Source organism: Tamandua tetradactyla, chromosome 15 (assembly GCF_023851605.1).
Source record: "Tamandua tetradactyla isolate mTamTet1 chromosome 15, mTamTet1.pri, whole genome shotgun sequence".
Lineage (NCBI taxonomy): Eukaryota > Metazoa > Chordata > Mammalia > Pilosa > Myrmecophagidae > Tamandua > Tamandua tetradactyla.
The window spans coordinates 47,914,551-47,924,139 of record NC_135341.1 but is presented as its reverse complement, the minus strand read 5'-3'; the positions used below and the strand labels follow the sequence as shown (position 1 = coordinate 47,924,139).

The window sequence follows — 9,589 nt, the reverse complement described above, 5'->3', positions numbered from 1 at the left end:
GATAAAGATTGAGATGGTATAATTTAGAGTGGACAATGATAGTGAGTAAATGTACAAATAAAAAAACGTTCTTGCAAGAGGGAGAACAAATGAATGTTTACATTGCAGGGTGTTGAAAATAAATGGTGTGGGGAGGAAGTGCAATCAACGCAAACAAGGGTCTGTAGTCAACAGTAACATTGTAATATGCTTCCAATGAATGTAACAAAGGCATTATGCCAAAACTAAAATGTCAACAGGTGGGGGACATGGGGAAGGGGTATGGACTCTTTGTGGAAGAAAAGGAATTGTCTTCATATAGATTATGGTGGTGAAGGCATGTCTATACAGTTAGGTTGGATTGTATGATGTGTGAATAAAACTGTTTAAAAATGAAAAAAAAAAATCAGAAGGTTCTGAATAGCTGGTTAGGAAGGGAGCCAAGATGCAGGAAAGATATCTGGGCCTCCTTTTCAAGGGCAGCCAATTCTTCAACCATAGGTGCCGAAATATCCACATGGTCTTTATAGTTTCAACCACCAGAAGCCTTTTTTTTTTTTTTAAATTGTTTTTAACATAACAGCTTACAAACACGAACATTCTTACCATATGATCATTCCATTCTTGGTATATAATCAATAAGTCACAATAACATCACATAGTTGTATATTCATCACCATGATCATATCTTAGAATATTTTCATCAATTCAGAAAAAGAAATAAAAAGAAAAAAACTCATACATAGCATACATCTCTCATTGATTGCTAGTATTTCCGTCTACCCAATGTATTTTAGCCTTTGTTTCCCCTATTTTTTTTCTATACCCCTTATCACTCCCTTTCACTGATCACTAGCATTTCAATCTACTAAATTTATTTTAACATTTGGACCCCCTATTCTTTATTTACTTTTAATCCATGTGTTTTACTCATCTGTCCATACTGTAGATAAAAGGAGCATCAGACAGAGGTTTTCACAATCACACAGTCACATTGTGAAAGCTGTATCAATATGCAATCATCTTCAAGAAACATGGCTATTGGAACACAGCTCCACATTTTCACACACTTCCCTCCAGCCTCTCCAAAACACCCTAACTAAAAAGGTGACATCTATATAATGCGTAAGAATAACCTCCAGGATAACCTCTTGACTCTGTTTGAAATCTCTCAGCCATTGACACTTTATTTTGTCTCATTTCTCTCTTCCCCCTTTTGATCTAGGTTTTCTCATTTCCTTGATGCTGAGTCCCAGCTCATTCTAGGATTTCTGTCTCACATTGCCAGGAAGGTTTGCACCCCTTGGAGTCATGTCCCATGCAGAAAGGGGGAGGGCAGTGAGTTTGCTTGTCGTGTTGGCTGAGAGAGAGAGAGAGAGGCCACATCTGAGCAACATAAGAGGTGGGTGGGGGTGGCCCTTAGGTCTAATTTTAAGTAGGCCAGAAGCCCTTTTTTGACTATAGGTAACTTTCCTATCAAATTTATCTGCTGGTACCTTTACATGTAACTCAGTCTGAGAAATGGTACAGTTCAGGTGTTCTTCTATCTCAGATAGCAACTGCGTCTCATTGTACCATATTGGTACAGCCACCATCTTCCTTGAGTCTTGCATTATAACACCCCCTTTCATGGCTGTTACACACATGATACCAACCTTCTCTTTTTCTTTTGCCACTAGGGAAATGGCCAGACCTATTCTTTCAGTTCTTCCTACTCTGCCAATCCGATGAACATAGTTTTGCTTTTCATCAGGCAGAGCGATATTTATAACATAAGGAACATCATGGACATCAATTCCTCTAGCAGCCACATCTGTGCAAATCAAGAATCTTACATCTCCTTTCTTAAATCTTTCTAAGTTTTGCTTCCTCTCATGAGGTTTTCTGACATCATGAAGACAGATACATGAATACTGGTGCCCTTTTTTATCCTCCATCCTGTTGCATAAAATACTGCCCCAAATTATCACGGTCAATTTTAGTTCTACAGAAGATGAGTGCTTAATCCATCTTCTGTTCCTTGATTGCCTGGACAATGTACTCCCCTTTCAGGATTTTAACAGCTTTGGACCACATCTCTGGACTGTTAGCACTGAGTTTTGTGTTATCTTTTGCATGTACTTTATCAGTTCTAATGTGTTTTTTTCCAAGCCTTTCCCAGAGCCTGTCTGTTTTGGGATTCACTGGGATAACAACATGATGTACAGTATCTGGAACAGAATCAAATCAACCCATGTGGGAAAATGCATTATCTTCTCAGACTGTTTCTTTACATCAAAAGAATTCAAGGTAGTAGAGCAAACAAAAACCTGATGTCTTTCCCCATCAGATGTAATCTGAGTAATCTAATGGTGGGTCCTCTTTGTAAAATCAGAATAGCCTTGAGAATAAAGCCCATCAGCTTCATCCAGGGCTAAGTTCAGCTTTCTAGTTGACACCAAACCATCTAGTGTGCCTACAACTGTATCTACTTACACAAAAGAGAAAGCTGATCCTGTGCTGCAACAACTCCAATTATCAGAAGTTCCCTTAATTTAGAATTATTAATACATTTCTTAAACTGCTTGATGTTATTCAAAGCTCGTTTGGATAACTCTTGAGAGGGTTCAACAAAAGAGCTTTTGGAGCATTGGGGAGAAATTTTGTTTGTGCCACCTGTGCTTTACCTGTGTGCTGCAATTTGACAATGTAAGCTTTGGGTGCCTTGGAAAGTGCAACAAACCCATCTTTTGATGGAAACTTAGATTGTTTTTCACCAAAGTTAAATTTTAGTTCAGCATTCTTCAAAACACAGGCAGGAAAGAGAGTTTGGTTCTTCATATGCTAGGGAACTTTAAATGCCAGGCCAAGGTCTTTTCCATTTTGGGAGAACTTGACATGCCCGTTCATCTATTTCTAGGTAACATCCAATGGTATCATGCATGGTGAATTCCTCTCCATAATTATCAAACTGTTTATTATGGGATTTCTTTCCTGTTCCCCCAAGCCAAATTCAAACTTGTCAGTGCCTAGGTCTAAGGAAGTCTCCATGGTAGACCACCCAACTCGGCATAAACCTTGATCATGACAGGATATTTCATAGTAATGTTTCCCTTTCATTAGTCCTTTGGTAGCTTTACACCCATGCCATTCCTTTACTTCTCTGTTTTGATAACAAAGACCATTAGACCCAATTGTGAAAGTAATTGGGTTCATTTGCCATTTGTTGAGCACCAGTTTTGATAGCTGTTTTTCCCTTTTTGCCTTCCTGTTGGTCTTTCAGAGTTTTGTAAACTGTCTGGATAACAGGAATACTGAAAGCACCAATTTTTCTGCTTTCTGTTTCTGAAGCCTCATATGACACATCAGCTCCTCCTAGGATCAAAGGTATAAGTTCGGCCTGGATATCAGTTGGGAGAAGCCAATCCATTTCTTCCTCAGGTTGTGCAATCTCAAGCATAACACCCATCTTAGAGAAGGCCACCATCTTCATCCTTTCTCCATGCTGCTGCTTGCTCCCAGCTGCATGTTCTGGCGGTGCAGTGCGCTTCTGGCCTGCCTATAATGAGTTCTTAAAAATCAATTTTAAAACAGCAAGAGGACCCACTTGGGGGTACAGTGAATGTACTGTGGAAGAGCAAGAGTGGAAGCAAGAAGATGAATGTGGAGTTGTCCAGAAAGAGTCATTATGATGGCGTGGACCAGGGAACAGTGGCAGAAACGGCAAGAGGTGATCTCATTCAGGATATATTGCTAAAAAAGTGCTGGCTGGTACTGGCTGGTGAGTTGGAAATGGAGTGCCAGGGAAAGAGGGGCATCCAAGGTGACTCCAAGGATTTTGGTCAGAGCAGTTGGGAGAATGTACCTGTCTTTTGCTGACACAGCAAAGACTGCAGGGGAGCAGGTTTTGTGATGAGTACTGGGAGATGCATAGTGTATATCCAAGGGGAGTTGTCAGGGAGGGAATTGATATATTCATCTGTATTTCACAGAATTCTGGGCTGGAGAAAACATTTGGAATTTGTCAGAGTAGAGATGATATTTAAAGCTTTGTGACTGAGATATCCGGGGAAGTGGGTTCTGAAAGAATGGAGAAGTGGTCTGAGACCTGACTTTTGGGGCTGTTGATGTTCAGAGGTCTGAGAGGTGTAAGGAGTCAGCAAAGAAGACTGCAGAAGAGCAGCCATTGAAGGTATAGGAGAAGAGAGAGAGAGAGAGAGAGAGAGAGAGAGAGAGAGAGAGAGAGAGAGAGAGAGAGAGAGAGAGGGAGAGAGAGAGGGAGAGGGAGAGAGTATCTTCAATGCAGAGTGGAAAAGATACTTTGAAAAGGAGGGAATGGTCAACTTTGTCAAATTCTGCTGGTTTGTCAAGCAAGGTGAGTCCACTATGGACTATTGGATTTGGCAATGTGGAGTACATTGGTGAAATTGACAAGAGTGAGTCTGTGATGAGAAAAAAGCCTGATGGGAGTGGAATCAAGAGAGAATGGGAGGTGAGGAACTGGAGATAACTTTTTTGAGTATCTAAATGAGATAGATATATGGGACAATAGCTAAAGGAGATGTGGAGTCAAGAGGAGGTTTCTAAAAATAAGAAATATTCTGGCCTGCTTGCATGGGATAGTAGTTAAGTGCAGTTGTCAAATTGTCTAGGTAAGGGTGCCCAGTTGTTCTGTTGCTGTGGACCTAAATCATCAGCATGTGAATTTTATCTATGGCTGATTACATCTGTAGTCCACTAAGGGGAGTGAATTCTCCAATGAGTGACATTTTAATTTGATCAGTTGGAGGCTTAAAAAGGAAGAGTCAGAAGAGAGAAAAAGAACTTAGCACAGTTCAGAGACAACAGACCCAGATATTTGGAGATGCAGAAAGGAATTGCCCAAGGAAAGCCATTTGGACCCTGAAACTGGGAGGGAAGGCCAGCAGATGTCAACATGTGCCTTCCCATGTGACAGGGAAAACCAGAGGGATGCCAGCTATCTTTCCTCTGAAGAACTGTAAATTTATAACTAAATAAATGCCCTTTATAAAAGCCAGTCCATTTCTGGTGTATTGTAGTCTAGCAACATTAGCAAACTAAAATAGATTTTGGTACTAGAAGTGGGGTATTTCTGAGTTTGCAAATACCAAACATGCTAGAATGGTTTTTTAAATGGTAAGGGGAGGATTCTGGAAAAATTGTGAAGAACTTGAAAGAGAAAGCCTAGGTTACTGGTGGAAATATAGATGTGCAGTTTATAATAAAATGCGACAAGAAAGAGATAACCTAAGAACTGAACTTTTGGATACAGAGAGACCAGAGATTGATGGTCTGGACAATTCTGGGATTCTAGAAAGTGAGACCCCAGAGAATAGTGTCACACATGAGGATTTAACCAAATGTGGAACCAGCCAGTCATTACAGGACAAACAAGATTTGGAAATGGAGTTATCCAGAAAGGATTTGTGAAAGCTCCTATTGCCTAATGGCTTAAATACCTGTATGCTGCATGCCAAGTCAAAGTTTTTTTTTTTGAGACCTGAATAAATGGAACCACTGACAGTTTGGACTGGAAAGAACAGAAAATGCATTGATTGAAGGAAGAGTAACCTCAGAGGAAGAATCATGGAAGTTAAGGGTTGAAGTCAAACAAACTTGGGCTGGGAAAGGAGATTCACCTGTGTGTGTGTGTGTGGAGGGGGTGAGTTTGCCCTGGAGGTAGAGGGTGGGCCTTCCATCTTGATGTTCAGGAAGAGTTTCAATGCCCCAGGACTCAGAGAGGGTGGAGCACATTCACTGGGGATTGGGGTGGGGGTGGGGAGCCTGGCTGCCATCCCATTGTTCTGAAGGGGTTGAGTATGTGCCCTGGAAATGGCAGAGAACCCAGGTGCCACATAGATGCTTGGGGAGGGTGAGGCTGAACAAAGGTGGTCTCCCCAATGTTTGCCAATGTTCAAACCCTCATACCAGGGCTTGGAGAGAACAGGGCCACTGAAAAGTCCTTGAAAAGGGTGGGACTGCTGCTTTCTAAAGTCCTGAGGATGAATGACTCTCAGACTTTGAAACATAATGGAGTTTGCCCTGCAGGTTTTTGAAATTGTTTAGGTCTAGTGACCCCTGTTTTCCTTCTAGTTTATCCCTATGGCAATGGGATAATTTATCCTATGACTGTTCCTTCTTTGTATATTGGAAACAGATAACTTAATCTAAGTTCATATAGGTCCACAGTCAGAGGAGAAGTTTGCTTTGGGATAGACCATACCTGTAACTGACTTTGATGAGATTGTGTACTATGTTTGAGTTGCTTGTATTTGTATTGTTAATGAAATATTTTAAAACTTTTTTGATATTGTGATGAAATTAATGTATTTTGTATGTGGAATGATTTAGTGCATTGTATGCTGGAAAGATGAGCATTGTTAGGCAAAAAAATGTCCGATACTGTTTTCTATTTAGAAATTAAGTATGATTTAAGGTAATGTATATGGTTGCAAACTGAGAAGGGGTGGACACTGTAGTAGTTAGGTTCAGGTGTCAACTTGGGCAGGTAATGGTGCCCAGGTGTTCTGTTACTGTGGACTTAAATCATCAGCTTGTGAATTTCAATATCTACAGTTGGCTAAGGGGAGTGCCTTCCGCAATGAGAGAGGCTTGAAAGGAGAAACCAGACGAAAGAGAAACTGTTCAACACAGCCCAGAACAAATCAACTCAGAGTTCAGAGCCAACACAGACCCAGGTGTTTGGAAATGCAGAAAGCAGTTTGAACCCTAAAGCCAGGAGGGAAGGTGAGAGAATGTTGCCATTTGCCTTCCCATATGACAGAGAAAGCCAGAGAGAATCCTCTGCCTTTCCTCTAAAGATCTGTAAATTTGTAGCTAAATAAATCCCCTTTATAAAAGCCAGTTCATTTCTGGTGTATTGCTTTCCAACAGCATTAGCAAACTAAAACACGGAGTGATAGAATTATCAAGCACAAAAAGGAAATTGATTTTGCAGGAGAGCAGGGACAAATGCAAGAGTACAGTCTTGGGAAGGTAAGAGGGAATGAGATCTAGCGCATGAATGGAGAGTTTGACTTTAGATGTGAGCAGGGAAAATCCTTCCCTTATACCAGGAGAAAGCCTTAGTACAAGGCACAGCTGTAGGTAGATGGGAATATGTGGGAATGATAGCCTGGGGGAACTTCTTTCTGGTTCCTTCTGTATTTTCAGTTAAATAGTACTCTTTGAAATGACACTCATACATTTCTGATGGAAGTGTAAATAAGCCTTTTTAAATTAGGCTTCCCAACTTCTCAGCCAGGCATCCCTTGCCCCATAACAGGGCCAACCAGTTATATCAGAGGATTCTTAGAGTTGGCTCTGATGGGATTTCCATCTAACTGGAGCATCACCTCTGCTAGCAAAGCCCATGTTATAGGGTGTTCATAAAGTCACTGCAGTTTGGATTTTTAATATCTTTACTTCCATATAAGGTATAAACAATTTGTGAGATGGAAACCAGAATGAATTTACTCAAGATTTAAGTAAAGTTGCTAATGTTTGGTTTATTCTAATGTTTTTCTTTTATTTTACAAATAATGAGCTCTGCACTAAATTGAGATGGTTATATCCAAGTATATCTAGAATGATGGCAGATATATTGAAAATTGGCACTCCTGTAATCAGCTGTGCTAAGTCTTGAATAAATTTTCTTTTGTTGCATTTTGTAGATTGTTTATACTTTTCTAGAAAAGAATTTCTTTAACATTTAAACTGAAAGGATTTTTTAAAGTGTTACCACATTTGTTCTTATTTTTATCATGATCAACTTTCATTTTCTATTCTGTGAAACATAACATATACACAAAAAATAAGTAAATTTCAAAGCATATCACAACAATTAGTTGTGGAACATATTTCAGAGTTTGGTATGGGTTACAATTTTAGGTTTTTACTTCTAGCTGCTTTAAGATATTGAAGACTAATAGAAATATCATTATAATGATTTAGCAATCATATTCATTTGTTAAACCTACCTTCTCTGCATACCTCCACCGTCACCTTTGATCTTTCTCCCACTTCTTTAATGGTATTTGGGCTATGCCCATTCTAACTTTTTCATGTTGGAAGAGGGGTTGTCGATAATATGGGATAGGAGGTTGGGACTAGTTGATGTTCTGGAGAGGCTGGCCCCTCTGCATTCAGGACTTACCTGGTCCAGGGACCCATCTGGAGGTTGTAGGTTTCTGGAAAGTTACTCTTATGCATGGAATCTTTGTAGAATCTTATATAACACCCTGGATGTTCTTTAGGATTGGCAGGAATGGTTTTGGTTGGGGTTTGGCAAGTTATGGTAGGTAGTAGTGTCTAAATGAAGTTTGCATAAGAGTGACCTCCAGAGTAGCCTCTCAACTCTATTTGAACTCTCTCAGCCACTGACACCTTATTTGTTACAGTTCTTTTCCCCGTTTTGGTCAGGATGGCATTGTTGGTCCCACAGTGCGAGGGCCAGGCTCATCCCTGGGAAACATCTCCCATGCCATCAGGGAGACTTTCACCCCTAGATGTAATGTCCTACGTAGGGGAGAGGGCAATGATTTCACTTGCAGAGTTGGGCTTAGAGAGAGAGAGAGAGAGACCACATCTGAGCAACAAGAGTCCTCCAGAAGTAACTCTTTGGCATACCTAAGCTTCTCCACTATATACATAAGCTTCACAAGAGAAAGCCTTAAGCTCATGGATTTGACCTATTGATTTGGGTGTCCCTAATGTTTGACACAGAATCAGGGGTTCCCCGGCGGTAAAGTTTAATAGTTCCATATTTTTTCTCCCACCCCTCAAGGGAGTTTGCTAATAGCTTTTTTTTTTTTCCCCATGGGCAGGCCCGCCCATAGTTTTTGATTATCTGCTTAATATACTCTGAGATGTATCCAGACATTACATTAAGCTATGCAGAATTAAAGGCCCTCATTCTTATGCTGGGCTCCCTGTGTATGGATTGTTTAAATGATCTATTCAGACAGGTTGGGTGAGTTTATGTGCACAGAAAATTTAGGTTCTGCACAAAGTAAACCTTTCTTCATTTAAACTGCAAAGGATTTTGTGGTTGTCCTGTTCCTCTCTACTTCCTCCCCCTCTAAACCACATTGCCTTCCCTAGAATAAGCATTGCCATCTCCACCTCTTCCCTAATTTGGTATGGGTTTGATGACTTTTTCCTGTGTTTCTTTAACCCAGGTGTTAAGAAACTTCTGTTCCCTTAAAATAACTTATTCTGTGATGCCACTGAACAATTTTTTAATCCCCTTATTGTTCTTATCTTTTCTATCTGCTAACAGGCAACCCTACCACCTCCTCCTAAGAACAGAAGTCTTCTTTCTATTTGCCTCTTGAAGTCAGTAGCTGTACTTTCTGTAATAGCAAAAGCCCACAAGATCCTGCCCCATAAGGCTGGGAAAGTTCAGGTGCTGAGATCAGGGATTGGAATTCCTGGAGTGCCAGCCACATAGTGCCATTTTTCTGAAAAAATAATTTTGTAGTAGCTAGCAAGAGACACCCAAATGCTCAAGTCTAGTGATCCAATAATTTCGCTTATACAATCAGAGATGTGTACAAAGACTTACATTTATCACAGCATTGTTCATAATAGTAAGCAAAATGAAACAAAA

The 9,589-nt window shown here is 40.3% G+C and overlaps 1 pseudogene; it reads right to left on the bottom strand.

Moving 5' to 3' along the window:
• Positions 1-385: 385 nt before the first annotated feature.
• On the bottom strand, positions 386-3,445 carry LOC143657971 (ATP-dependent RNA helicase DDX1-like; annotated as a pseudogene).
• Positions 3,446-9,589: the final 6,144 nt, after the last annotated feature.